The 14,236-nt window shown below is 38.5% G+C and overlaps 1 protein-coding gene across 1 annotated transcript in view; it reads left to right on the forward strand.

Moving 5' to 3' along the window:
- Positions 1–11,380: 11,380 nt before the first annotated feature.
- Positions 11,381–14,236, forward strand: part of MYH15 (myosin heavy chain 15) — a 176,419-nt gene continuing 173,563 nt past the window's right edge. Inside the window, exons 1-2 of the mRNA XM_081572251.1 lie at positions 11,381–11,622; positions 12,882–13,133. The gene's annotated coding sequence lies outside the window, so the exon portion shown is untranslated. The remainder of the gene's footprint in view (positions 11,623–12,881; positions 13,134–14,236) is intronic.

Raw genomic sequence — 14,236 nt, forward strand, 5'->3', positions numbered from 1 at the left:
TATGAACATTTGAAACATGTTCTGTAATGCTGCATATAGTAATACATAAGTTGTGTGTAATATGGAGTAATATGTAAATAGTGTTGCGTGTATCTTTTGAAATTAGAGTTTTCTCTGGATATATGCCCAGGGGTGGGATTGTTAGATCATAGGATAACTCTGTTTTTAGTTTTTTAGGAAACCTCCATACTGGTTTTCATAGTGGCTGCACCAATTTACATTCCCACCAACAGTGTAGAGATTTTTCTTTTCTGCACACCATCTCCAACACTTGTTTGCAAATTTTTTTGATGATGGCATTTCTGAATGGTGTGAAGTGATATTGTTTTGATTTTCATTTCTCTAATAATCGATGTTGAGCATCTTTTCATATGCCTGTTGGCCATCTGTATGTCTTTGGAGAAATTTCTGTTTAGGTCTTCTGCCCTTTTTTTATTGGATTGTTTGGTTTCTTGTTACTGAGTTGTATGAGCTGTTTATGTAGTTTGGAAATTAAGCCCTTGTTGGTCACATCATTTACAAATGTTTTTTCCCATTCTTTCGGTTTTCCATTTTGTTTATGGTTCCCTTTGGGCTTCCCTTGTGGCTCAGCTAGTAGAGAATCTGCCTGCAGTGCAGAAGACCTGGGTTTGATCCCTGGGTTGGGATGATCCCCTGGAGAAGGGAAAGGCTACTTACTCCATTACTCTGGCCCGGAGAATTCCATGGGCTGTGTAGTCCGTGGGGTCTCACAGAGTCGGACACAACTGAGCGACTTTCACTTTCATTGGGATTCCCTGGCTCAGAGAGTAAAGAGTCTGCAATGCGGGAGACCCGGGTTCAATCCCTGGGTTGGGAAGATCCCCTGGAGAAGGAAATGGCAACCCACTCCAGTACTCTTGCCTAGAAAATTCCATGGATGGAGGAGCCTGGTGGGCTACAGTCCATGGGATCACAAAGAGTCAGACACAACTGAGCAACTTCACTTTTTACTTTGCTGTGCAAAAGCTTATGAGTTTGATTAGGTCCAATTTATTTGTTTTTACTTTTATTTCTTTTGCCTTAGGAGACTGACTTAAGAAAACATTGCTACAATTTATGTCAGAGAATGTTTTGCCTATGTTCTCTTCTAGGAGTTTTATAGTGTCCTATCTTACATTTAAGCTATTTTGAGTTCATTTCTGTTTATAATGTGAAGGGTGTGTTCTAACTTCATTGATTTACGTGCAGCTGTCCAACTTTCCCAGCACCAGTTAGTATACAGATTCTTTTCCCTATTGTATATTCTTGCTTTCTTTGTCAAAGATTAACTGACCATAGGTGTGTGGGTTTATTTCTAAGCTCTATATTCTGTTGCGTTGATTCCTCTGTCTGCTTATGCCAGTACCACACTGTTTTGATTACTGTAACTTTGTACTGTTGTCTGAAGTCTAGAAGGGTTATGCCTCCAGCTTATTCTTTTTCCTCAGGTTTGCTTCAACAATTCTGGGTCTTTTGTGACTCCATATAAATTTTAGGGTTATTTGTTCTAGTTCTGTGAAAAATGTAGTGGATATTTTGATAAGGATTGCATTAAATCTGTAGTTTGCTTTGGGTAGGATGGCCATTTTAACAATATTAATTCTTCTAATCCAAGAACTTCTTGCCTGGAGAATCCCGGGGACAGCGGAGCCTGGTGGGCTGCCGTCTATGGGGTCGCACAGAGTCGGACACGACTGAAGCGACGCAGCAGCAGCAGCAGCAGCAATCCAAGAATGGGGTATCTTTCCATTTGTTTAAATGGAAAGTTTGCCTTTAATTTTCTTTCAGTTTTCATCTTCAGTTTCGTTTAATCAATGATTTATAGTTCTCAGCATATAAGTCCTTCAGATCCTTGGCTCGGTTTATTCCTAAGGGTTTTTTGGGGGGAGGGGAGCGGGCAGCTGGTGATTTTAAATGAATTTATTTTTTTACTTTCTGATGTCTCATTGTTACTGTAAAGAAATGCAACATATTTCTGTATGTTAATCATGTATTCTATTGTGAATTTATCAGTTTCAGTTTTTGTGTGGAGTCTTTCTTGAAAAGAGTTTTCTATGCATAGTGTCCTGATCTGCATATAATGGCAGTTTTACCTCTTCCCTTCCAATTTGGATACCACAAAGGTCTTTTTATATATAAAGTCTGGACAGTGCTGCAAAAGAGAATGACATTTCACAGTCAGTAGAGTAGGTTGAGATACAGTTTCATTATGTTATTAAAAATTAATTTTTCACTGAACAGCTGAGCATTTGGCAGGGATTTAGTAGTGAACATGATTCTGCCTCTGTTACATTGTCTACATTCTTATTCTAAGAATTATGTTTCATCCCATTTATCTCAAAAAGCCAAAAGATAACAATGTATTAGAGTAGCCTTATTCTTTTCTCAAACTTCAAATAAAAAGACTTGTGATTAGCCTTTGGAAAACACAACACTGTTCATGTTCATTTAGGCAGGGTTTTCCTTTACCCACAAATAAAGACTAGTATTAACTACTACAAACTAATTAGCTCACAGTTGATCAGCATATTAGATCTCTGGATTCTTAAAGAATAGTGAGCCCAGACCCTATGTGTTTTACAAAAATATTTAAGCTTTATATTGCATTTTCAGATAAGAGACCCTATGATTCAAACACAAACTGGTATGTAATTTAAAAACACGTATTAATGAGCAATTTCACTTCTGGGAATTTATCTTAAAGAAATAAGGATGTGTACTAAAATACAGTAATATTCATTACACCACTGTTTGTTGTGGTACAAAATTGGAAATAACTAATGTATACAATTAGAGGAGTAAAGTACTGTCATTCAATAGAATAATGTGTAGCCTTTTAAAAAAGATGTAGAAATATATAAGTATGTGGAAAGAGATTCCTGTTGTGTTAAGTGGAAAAAGCAGGAAGCCAAACTCTTAACAAGGATTCATTTATCAGCTTATCTTTAAGATACTCATGCTCGGTTGCTCAGTTGTGTCCAGCTCTTTGCTACCCCATGGACTGTAGCCTGCAAGGCTCTGCTGTCCGTGGAATTTTCCAGGCAAGAAAACTGGAGTGGGTTGCCATTTCCTTTTCCAGGGGATCTTCCCAACCCAGGGATGGAACCTACACCTCCTGCATTTACCACTGTGCACCTGGGAATCCCACAGATGTGTATAAATGTGTATTTATTGTATACATAACTATAAATTTTGAACAGAGGTTGCCTCTGAGTAATGAAATTGTTTGAATTTGTTTTTTACATTCTAAAGTTTTTAAGAAGATTAATTTTTTAAAACTAGCATTTCAAGACATGAGTTTTATAACCACATCTAAATTTAACTTGATTGTATCTAAGGCAAGTTTCATCTATAAAATGAAGATAATACATACTTCATAGTATTATATTTTGTAAGAAATAAAAGGTGTGGCTTTTAGTAGTTTTCCAATAAGTGTTTATCTGAACCTTTTTGGAAGAGTGGAATAGAAACCTTTATTGCCTTTGTTCATTTTCTTATTTCTCCACAAATCTATAGCCAATTGTAGAAAGAAAATTGATGGTAAAGATTCTGCATTTTCAAAAGTAGTGCAGGGTAGTGAGAAGGTTAGTACTAGCAGTTAAATCTTAAATTTCAAATACTATTGTCTATACCTTGGGGTAACAATTTTATTGACTAAAGCTAGTCTAGGTTGCTATCCTACCTAATTTACTTCTATTAAGTACCTGAGCAGTGTAAAGTAAACATTTTTCTCTTAGAAGCATCTCAAACTTTAAATCAACCTTCTCTTGAGTGTCATAGCCTTTCCCAACTGATGAACATAATACAAAAATTATTATGAAGTTGCACATTGTTATTTCTTTAATTTCCTGGAAGAGAATGTGTGGGAAAGATAGTTGAGAAAAGCTTGCCAAACTTTAATAACAAAACTGTCTAGGATTTGGATCCTGTTATATTACTATCTGTTTTGGTAGATTTATGGACACTAAAAGCAACTTAAGCAGCATATTTGTAATAGCTTCATTGACTTTTCACTTAATATAGAGTTTGCTTAGTCTATGTTAATATTTCTATTTAGAAGTGTCATTTTCATGTTAGCCTCTTTTAAAAAGTCCAAAAATATTTAGGCCATATATTCCAAAGTAAAGGTTTATGCATTTGTGTTTACAGAAATGATGAAAATACACAACTTTACTTGTGATATTACAACTTTAGTTGTAATATCAAGGAAGGGTTATAGAATATTGGAAATTCATATAGAATCAAGAGGAGAGATAATGTGGTAATAGATGTTTGAAATTGACTGTGTAAAAAAATACTAAAAGGATAAGCAAGGTCACTCTGAACCATTTAGTCTGAGTGGCATTTCATGCAAATACCCTTGAGGTTAGACTGACTGAAGCCATGATTTGAATTGCTGCTGTCTTTGAGCTACTGATTGGAAAGACTCGAGTATTGATGTGGATTCTTCCAAGTAGTAAAATGTCTCATTTACTATGATACCTAGCTGGGCATTTAACTTCTGATCATTCTGCTAATATTTCTATGGGCTTTGTTTTGTTCTAAGTTTAGTTCAGTGGTGATTACACACTAATCAAATGTGTTTATGTTCCTTTTGCATCTGTCTGATTCTGTGGACAGTAGTATCACCTTAATTTAACAATTGTGAGCTTCTCTATTTGGGGAAAAGGAAATAGATTATATAAACACATACATGGTGCAAAATTCAAAATTCATGGGTTTTTTAAATTATTTTTTTGGCTATGCTAGGTCTTCATTGCTGGGCATGGGCTTTCTCTAGTTGTGGTGAGAGGGGACTACTCTCCAGTTGCAGTGCTCAAGCTTCTCATTGCGGTGGCTTCTCTTGTTGCAGAGCACAAGCTCTAGACCAGTCAGACTTCAGTAGTTGTGGCATGTGGGTTTATTGCCCCACTGCATGTGGAATCTTCCCAGACTAGGGATTGAACCCGTGTCCTCTGCATTGGCAGGAGGATTCTTACCTTCTGAACCACCAGGAAAGTCCTCAATGGCTTTTCTTTGATGCATCTGAGAATTGAGGTCACGGGACTAACCACCACCTCAAAAAACTGGAGAGACAGATGAATGCAGCGAGTTATAGATCAACCTACCTGTGGAAAACTCTTAACTGGGAATACCAAATGGCCTTACCTGCCTCCTGAGAAACCTGTATGCAGGTCAAGAAGCAACAGTTAGAACTGGACATGGAACAACAGACTGGTTCCAAATTGGGAAAGGACTATGTCAAGGCTGTATATTGTCACTCTGCTTATTCAACTTCAGTGCAGTGTACATCATGCAAAATGCTTGGTTGGATGAATCACAAGCTGCAATCAAGATTGATTGGAGAATCAATCAACAATCTCAACAATCTCAGATATGCAGAAAAGTGGAGAGGAACTAAAGAGCCTCTTGATGAGGATGAAATAAGAGTAAAAAACCTGGCTTAAAACTCAACATTCAAAAAATTAAGATCATAGAATCTGGTGCCATCACTTCATGGCAAATAGATGGGGAAAAAGTGGAAACAGTGACAGATTTTATTTTCTTGAGCTCCAAAATCACTGTGGACAGTGACTGCAGACATGAAAATAAAAGACACTTGCTTCTTGGAAGAAAAGCTATGACCAACCTAGACAGCATATTAAAAAGCAGAGACATCACTTTGCAGATCAGGTCCATATAGTCAAAACTATGGTTTTTTTCCAGTAGTCATGTATGGATCTGAGAGTTGGACCATAAAGAAGGTTAAGTGCCAAAGAATTGATGCTTTTGAATTGTGCTGGAGAAGACCCTTGAGAGTCTCTTGGCCTGCAAGGAGATTAAACCAGTCAATCCTGAAGGAAATCAGTCCTGAATGTTCATTGGCAGGACTGATGTTAAAGCTGAAGCTCCAATACTTTGGCCATCTGATGTGAAGAGCCAACTCATTGGAAAGACCCTGATGCTGGGAAAAATTGAGAGCAGGAGAAGGGGGCGACAGAGGGTGAGACGGTTGGATGGCATCACCATTCAATGGACATGAGTTTGAGCAAGCTCCAGGAGATTGTGAAGGACAGGGAAGCCTGGTGTGCTGCATTCCATGGACTACAAAGACTCGGACATGACTGAGCGACTGCACAACAAACTGTAAACTATGGGTAATGTATCAGCACTGGTGCACTAATTTTAACAAATGTACCAGACTAATGCAAGGTGTAAGTAATAGGGGTCTCAAGAGGTGGATAAGTATAAATCTATTATTTTTAAAGAAAAAAAGATGCACGATGATAATTATTAAACCTTTTACTCCTCCTCTCTCTTAGCCATCTAGTTTTCCACAGATTCATTCACTCGTTACTAGTTTATGTAGTCTCAAAGAGAGGTAGAATACATACAAATATGTATAAGGATATACATGTTTTTGGTGGGTTACAGAAGTGAAAACCTCTGCATATTTTTCTGTGCCTTCCCTACCACACAGTACCTGGGAAAATGCTGCAGGGCGTCAGCATGCATAGAGCTTCCTGCTAATTTTTAACAGATGCATAATATTCCACTGAAAGATATGTAATCATTATCAACTCACATTAGCAAATACGAATTTTTGCATCTTTTGCTATAATGAAGACTCTGCTATTAATATTTTATAGGAATGCCATTTGAAGTAGGATTGCTTGGTCCAAATGTATTTACATTTTAAATTATCCCACCAGAAATTTTTGTTTCCCCACATCCTCATTATTTTTTTACAAGCATGAATGTGTGCTAAGTCGCTTTGGTCATGCTGACTCTTTGCACACTAATAACCATTGCCCGCCAGGCTCCTCTGTCCATGGGATTCTCCAGGCAAGAATACAGGAGTGGGTTGCCATGCCCTCCTCCAGAGGACCTTCCCAACCCAGGGATCTAATTCACATCTCTTCTGTCTCCTGCATTAGCAGGCAGGTTCTTTACCACTATCAGCACCTGAAGAGTCCTTATTACAAGCAAACAGTATCAGGTATTATGGTGTTAAACTTTTCACAGCTGAGTACATGTAAAAATCACTTTTCTTCTGTTTCCTTTTTTGTGAGCTGGTTAATCCCTTTCCAGTTTTTCTCTTTGTTCATCCATTATTTTCTTATTGGATTGCAGGTAGTTTTTAGTAAATAAATTTTCCAATTGCCTATGATAAAATTGCAAATATTTTTCCTGGTTGGTTAGCTAACTTTTAACTTTGTTTATGGTGTATTTTCCTATGGAAAATTTTAAAATTTTTAAATCTTTTCTAATTTTTGCTATTGCAGCTTGATAGTGTTTTAATATTTTATAGGACTCATCTCTTCATTTTTTATTTAAGGATTTTCCTAACTATACTTGTTCATTTATTTTTTCCATATTATTTTAGAATCATCTTGTCTCTTCACAAAAAAGTTGGTTGTTTTTATTTGAATAATGTTAGATTTATAGATTATTCAGAGAGAATATCCTTATACTGTTAAATCAGTTTTTCTTAAACATGATATGCCTTTCCATGGATTCAAGTGTGTTGTGACTTTTAGTAATATTTTATTTGTATATAGTTTTTGTATGCAGTTAAATTTTAATTTTAGTCATCTCTTTACTATATTTTCTGATTAAAATGTATATATATATGAAAGTTACTGATTTCTATAAGCAGTTTCATATTTTGTATCCAAACTATTACTGAAGTTACCTGAAAGAATCCAAGAGAACCACCAATAGTATGATGTTAACATGTCACCATTAAGTATGATTGATACAGCTGTTGTTGTTTTAGAAATGCTTTATGAGATTTTAAAAAGTTTGTATTTTGAGTTTAGAAGAATTTAAAATTTTGTTTGAATGCTTTCTCTGCAAGGGATGTTGTAAGTACCATGGTCGCCTGCTCCCATTGATGCTGCAGAATTGGAGCCTCCTATCCTGCAGGCTTAGGCTCTGCTGGATTTGAGTTTCTAGTTCCCAGAGTAAAATTCTTTCATCAAGTGGTACAACGAATGTTCTGTTAAACTGGAGTTTGAGACCAGCAGCTAGGCCTTTAAGCTTCTAATGCCAGTGAACCACCAGGAAAAGAAAAGGTTACTGTACTGGTTGAGATGAATGATTCTACACCATACACAATGGAGGCAGGCAGGACGATGTCTGGAACAGAGGAGAGTCTCTGAGGGACCTCTTAGTACTCCTTTGTCTGTGGCAAAATAAACAGAAAACTGCATCAACTGCTAATGATTCCAGACTTAGGTATGACAGTTTACATTGTCCCACTAGATAACAACCTAAGGCCAACTGAAGTGTTTACTAAAAGCAAAGATATGGAATGAATAGTGCTAGAAGAAAGATAGAAATACCAGCAATGACCACATGTTCAGTTTACAAAAATAGGGACTGTAATAGTTACCAGTATTTCATCCCAACTTTGAAATGAATGTGTATATTCTTTCCATTTCAGTCCTTTGCACGCCTCTTGCCTCCTAATCCTCTGTTATCTAACATGAGTTAATAGTGGTTAATTTCTCAGGTGGTGCTAGTGGTAAAGAATCTGCCTGCTAATGCAGAAGACACACGAGATGCAGGTTCAACCCCTGAGTCGGGAAGATCATCTGGAGGAGGAAATGGCAACCCACTCCAGTATTCTTGCCTAGAGAATCCCATGAACAGAGGAGCCTGGCAGGCTATGGTGCATGAGTTGGCAAGGAGTTGGATGTGATTGAGCACAACCTTGTAGCCTGATATTTAGGTTACAGAACATCAAAGGGGTAGTAGGATTCAGCCCAAAGAGGAATGGACATCACCAGTGACTGAGGTGACATAGAACTCTGTGTCCTCTGGGGAGATGGTAAGGTTTGCACAGGGATAGATGAATCATTTTAAGTAGGAGCATAATTTTTCTACTGTCTGTAAGTTAAATATGACTGGAAGTATATTTCCCAGAATGCCATTTTAAGATACAGCATTCAGTAGAGAAACTACATGAGAATTGGAAGGCAGAGACAAAACAGCTGTCTTACTTTCTGAAGGTTTCCATGGTTAGGTGTGGTGACAGAAAGCAAAGGGTCCAGGTTATCTTCACTCCCTTAGCTCTGGGTGCAGCTCTTCCTCCCACTTGCCAGCCGTACTGTGCCACAGCACCCCAGGCTCACAGCAGACATGCAAGCAGCAGCTTTCTGTAGACATCAGCTTTTCTTCAGTCTCTCCTGGCAGCTGCCTAGATTCCCCTTCACACTTACAGCTTGCTCCAGTGCTTCAGAAGACTGACTGGGAGTTTGTCTCTGATCCACCAGCTTCCACTTTGAGGAAGGCCATCTTTTTCCACAATTGTTCCTTGGTCCTGTTATAATCCTTTATCCCACAATATCCATAGTAGTACCGCTCTCCTGATGCAACCGTGACACTGACACTGATATTCCTTTCTAGCTTCTGGAAGTATAATCTTAAGCCAGCCTTCCTCCTATCCCAATTTAAATTTTCCCAGTGAGTCATCAAGGAGAAAGCAGTAACCCTTTCTCCACTTTGGGGAGTCCTGTCCAGTGCATACCACAAAGAAGTCACTGAGAAGGAGAATACTTTTCACTTCTGGATAGAGAGGTCCAAGAGCAAGGGAGGTGAACCTGCATTGTCTGTGTTTCTAATCAGTACCACTCCTGTATTGCCTGAAGAATCCCAAGGACAGAGGATCCTGGCAGGCTACAGTTTATAGGGTTGCCCAGAGTCAGACATGACTGAAGAGACTTAGCACACACATGCACACACTCTTGCTCCAGGATGATGTAGTCATGGATGTCAGGCTCTCCGAACTTTCACAAGGCCGATAAGTCATTCCTCCTAGGAGGAGCATGTGATGATCTCTGAGGAGACCCACAAGTGTACCTTCTAATGTGGTCTGGTTTGGGGGTATAGCAGAAGTACCTCATTGGAAACTGGCAGTTCTGAGACCTGGGGTTCCACCTTAACACATTTCACTTGCCTTTGTGTCACTGCAGCTTAAAGATACTGCTTGTAAGTAGTTATGGTTATTTGGAATGACATCTGTTTACGATTCTGTACACTGACTCATTACTCATGGTAACCCCTTCTTGCCTGTATCAGTTCTTCCTCAAAGAACTACAAGCTCTACCATATGGAAAAACAAAATTCTTTACTTGTCTTCCCCTCATCCCATGAGGCTAGGGCTTGTTCTGAGCCATGGTTCTGGCCAGTGAGGCATAGAAATCTGTGAAGTAAGTGTTAGTTGCTTCAGTCATGTGTGACTCGGCGACCCCGTGGCCTGTAGCCTCCCACACTCCTCTGTACATGGGATTTCCTAGGGAAGAATACTGGAGTAGGTCACCATTTCCTTCTCCAGGAGATCTTCCCAACCCAGGGATTGAACCTGGGTCTTCTGTATTGCAGGCAGGTTCTTTACCATTTGACCACCAGGGAAGAAATCTGAAGTAGAGGGCTATTCTTGAAAAGCTTCTATTGTTCTAACAAAAGGGGAGAGACACAGGTAGAACCAAACTTTTCTCTCCTTCCTGTCTTGTACATGCTATTTGTTGAGGCAACAAGAAAAACAAGGAAATGTCTTTATGCATATAAATAGCCCTTACTAATTTTTTTGAATTGAGAAGGAGAGGGTCTTAACTAGAAGGTACTTATGTAAGATTTAGCTGTTTTCTGCCTGTCTTAAATATTGTAAGGCTATTTAATAATAAGTTGAATAATATTTTTCCCAACAAGCTTACCTTAGTTACAAAATACACAAAAAATTCAGTACTTTTTTACTGAATTCTCACATTTTTAGGATTTTAGTGGCTCTCAAATGTGAGTGTATATCAAAATCTTCTGGAAGGCTTGTTAAGAAATAGATTTCTGGGACCCATGAAACACATCCCCAGTTTCTGATTCAGTAGGTCTGAAACAGGCCTAGGAATTCCTATTGCTAAAATGTTTCTGGGTGGTGCTAACAGTACTGATCTGGGGACCTCACTTTGAAATTTGTTCTACAAGATGAATGCTGTGTTGTCTTCCACACTCTTCTTGAGATAATAGACCCCAGTTGATGTCAGATGCTGTGAGGGAACATATTATGTTAAATTTTGGAAAAAAAATTTTTTTGCTGAAGTAGAAATTCTGAAGTGACTCAAATGCCAGAAGCCTCAAAGAAATGTCTTAAAATAAGGAAGTTTACCACCAAATCTAGGGATGCATGCTGTCTATCTGTAGTTTCAGCCCCGCCCAACAATTTGAAGTCAGTCCTGGCTTTGAGAACTATTTTAAAAAAACATAGGATGAGACAGGGTGGTGGAACTTGCTAATGATCTAGCTCTAATCAGATGTCCAGATTTCACTACATAGGTTTTAGTCTTTTAATTAAATCCTGCCTTAAAACCAACTTTTAATAAATGGATTTCTGACCTGCCACAGGTATTCTGATTTCCAGTACAGAACCCTAACTCCTTCACGACTGAGGATTTATCTACTCGCAGGTCTTCCAAGGAGTACAGCCTAACTCTCTCCCATAGTCTGACTCCCTGCCCTGTGCTGTAAGGACACAAATGTGTCTGCCACCTGGACCATCAGATCATCATAACCTGTGTAAGGCCTTGCCTTTGACAAACCACTCTTATTTTTTATGCATTCTCTTTGATCATCAAAAATGTTCAGGTGAGCATGATGATAGTACTTCAATTTAATTTAATCACAGAGACTCTAAGGCTCGGAAGGATTAAATAAACTGCCCAGAGTCCCTGAACTAGTAAATAATCAACAATGATATGTGATCAGGTTCTCTGAACATGAACTTTTTCATGTTCATGTGCTGTTTTGAAGCCAACAGAATGCATCTTGGGACTTAGTACAGTGTAGGTTTTTCTGTCTGGGTGCAGAAAGAATTCAGCCAGAAGCTGAGTGACAAGGAAAGAGTTTACTAGTAGAGGATGTTGTGAGAGATATAAGGTGCCACCCATGGAACTTAGTGCTGACTACAGTTTTGTAATCAAAAGAAGAGTGGGGGCGAGAAGAAGACCACTTTCTTCGTTCTTGAACAAACATCAAACTTCCATCATTTGCTCCTCTTCCTCTATGTTGTGTTGGGGGAGTTTTCCTATTCCTACATGGTTAAACGAGGACTTTCATGGTGCAGTGGAAATGAGGGAAAAACAACAGTACTAGATACTAAAATGTGGTAAATTATCTCAGGTTTCAGTATAATGTCATCTTTTTTTGTTTTTAGTGTGCACAGAGAAGCGTTTTCCTAGAAATCAGCTTACTAACCTCATGAAGCTGGATATGGGTCTGATTTCACTATTGTTTTGTTGTTTTGGGGGCGTGTCTCCTGCTTCTGTTGCATGGTTTTGTTTCTAAGCAAGCCTACTGTCTTGAGTGATTATTGACTTACAGGGGTTCCCCAAGCTTTTTTATACTTATAGTCCCCTAGTGGGATTAACTATTTAATCACCTACTTTGGCCCTTTGCTTTGTCCATACTAGTTTTTCTTAAACCTTCCCATGTACCAGACTTCCTTGAAATTCTATTCTTTACTTCTGTCTGAACTTCCTTCTGCCTGCCTGCTGTTGGGACCTTCTTTAGGTTATTCTGTTCTCCGGATCAAACTTAAGTCTTGCCCATTTTGCCTGTCCTGCTCAAAATTCATGAGAAGGGGGGATAAAAGCTCTTTAAAATGTTTTATTTTTTTGCTACATCTGAGTTAAAGTACAGTCACAAAAGATACATAATTTGAGACTAGAAAGAACAAATCGCTCAAAACAAAAATTTATGTTGTAAATAAGTTTTCCTTCCTTTTGACTGCTCCCCTCAAATTGCTTATTCTAAGGTGAGGGAGAAGCTTCTCTATCAAATCTGAGTTATTTTTCTTTTTTCATGTCTTCACCTCTGGCATCTGTTATTCTTTCTCTGTGATACAGTCCTTTTTGTTTCTTTGGCCACATCTCAAGTCCACATCCTTTGGGAAGGAATATAGAGAAGAGTCCATCCTAAAGGAAATCAGTCCTGAATATTCACTGGAAGGACTGATGCTGAAACTCCAATACTTTGGCCACCTGATGCGAATAACTGTCTCATTTGAAAAGACCCTGATGCTGGGTAAAGTTGAAGGCAGGAGGAGAAGGGAACTACAGAGGATGAGATTGTTGGATGGCATCACCGACTCAGTGGACGTAAGTTTGAGTAAACTCCGGGAGCTGATGATGGGCAGGGAGGTCTTGTGTGCTGCAGTCCATGGGGTCGGTCACAAAGAGTCGAACACGATTGAGCAACTGAACTGACCGAAGAGTAAGGAAGTGGGATGTGGACTGGGAAGCAGAATATCTGAAGACAGTTCCTGATGCCAGCTTGTTGATTTAGGTAAATTGCCTGACTTCTCTGGGCAGGGTTGGAAGGGCCAAGGATGCTAACATCTGAAGAGAGACATGGTATCAGCCTGAGGCAGATCAGGCCCTGTGGAGTGTCCCACCACATGTTCTTCCCAATAAATTGGGCATAATGGTTGCTTCCCTTAACATTCCTTCCAACTGAGACTCACTTAGCTGTTTTTATAAATAAAATGCCCTGCAATTGAGCAAGTTAATATTATTACTTTGTTTTTATATCATTTGATATTTTCCAAGTGTTTTTGCATGTTTCTTTGCACTTAGAGACATTAAGTAATTATTTCAGGGGTACAAAATTAAAGTAGAAAGTGGAACCAAATTGCATATGTTCTCATTCCCACCTTCTTCCACACACATGTTTATTATTACCTTGACCCTATTATAATCACAAGCTTTATTCCACTTATTACATCCTTTATTTGTACAAGCAATAACTAGAGACCACTTCCACAAAAATACTTGTATGGGTCTCTATTCTCCTGTGCAGTGTATCTGACTGCATGCTGCATTGAGGTACCAAAAGCTACCTGGGTAAGGGGAGTCTCTTGCACTTAATAGATGCTTGAAAGAATTAGAAGTGGGAAAGAAGAATTGGAGAAGAGAGAAAGCCTGGCTGTCTGATGTTCATGGGCTCCACTGCTGAATACAAGAGCTACTTGGCATGTGTAGCTATGAGCACTTGAAATGTGACTCGTCTGAATTGAGATGTGTTATAAGGGTAAAATACACACCAAATTAGTGTGTGTATCTTCGTATTAAAACAATGTGAAAATTCTCACTAATCATTTTTAGATTGCTGACACATTTTGAATATATGGATTTAAATAAAACATATCACCTGTTTAATTAGTAAAATTAATTTCACCTATTTTTCTTTACCTCTTCTAATG

The sequence above is a fragment of the Giraffa tippelskirchi genome, chromosome 2 (assembly GCF_054371585.1).
Source record: "Giraffa tippelskirchi isolate mGirTip1 chromosome 2, T2T-mGirTip1v1.2.pri, whole genome shotgun sequence".
Taxonomy (NCBI): Eukaryota; Metazoa; Chordata; class Mammalia; order Artiodactyla; family Giraffidae; genus Giraffa; species Giraffa tippelskirchi.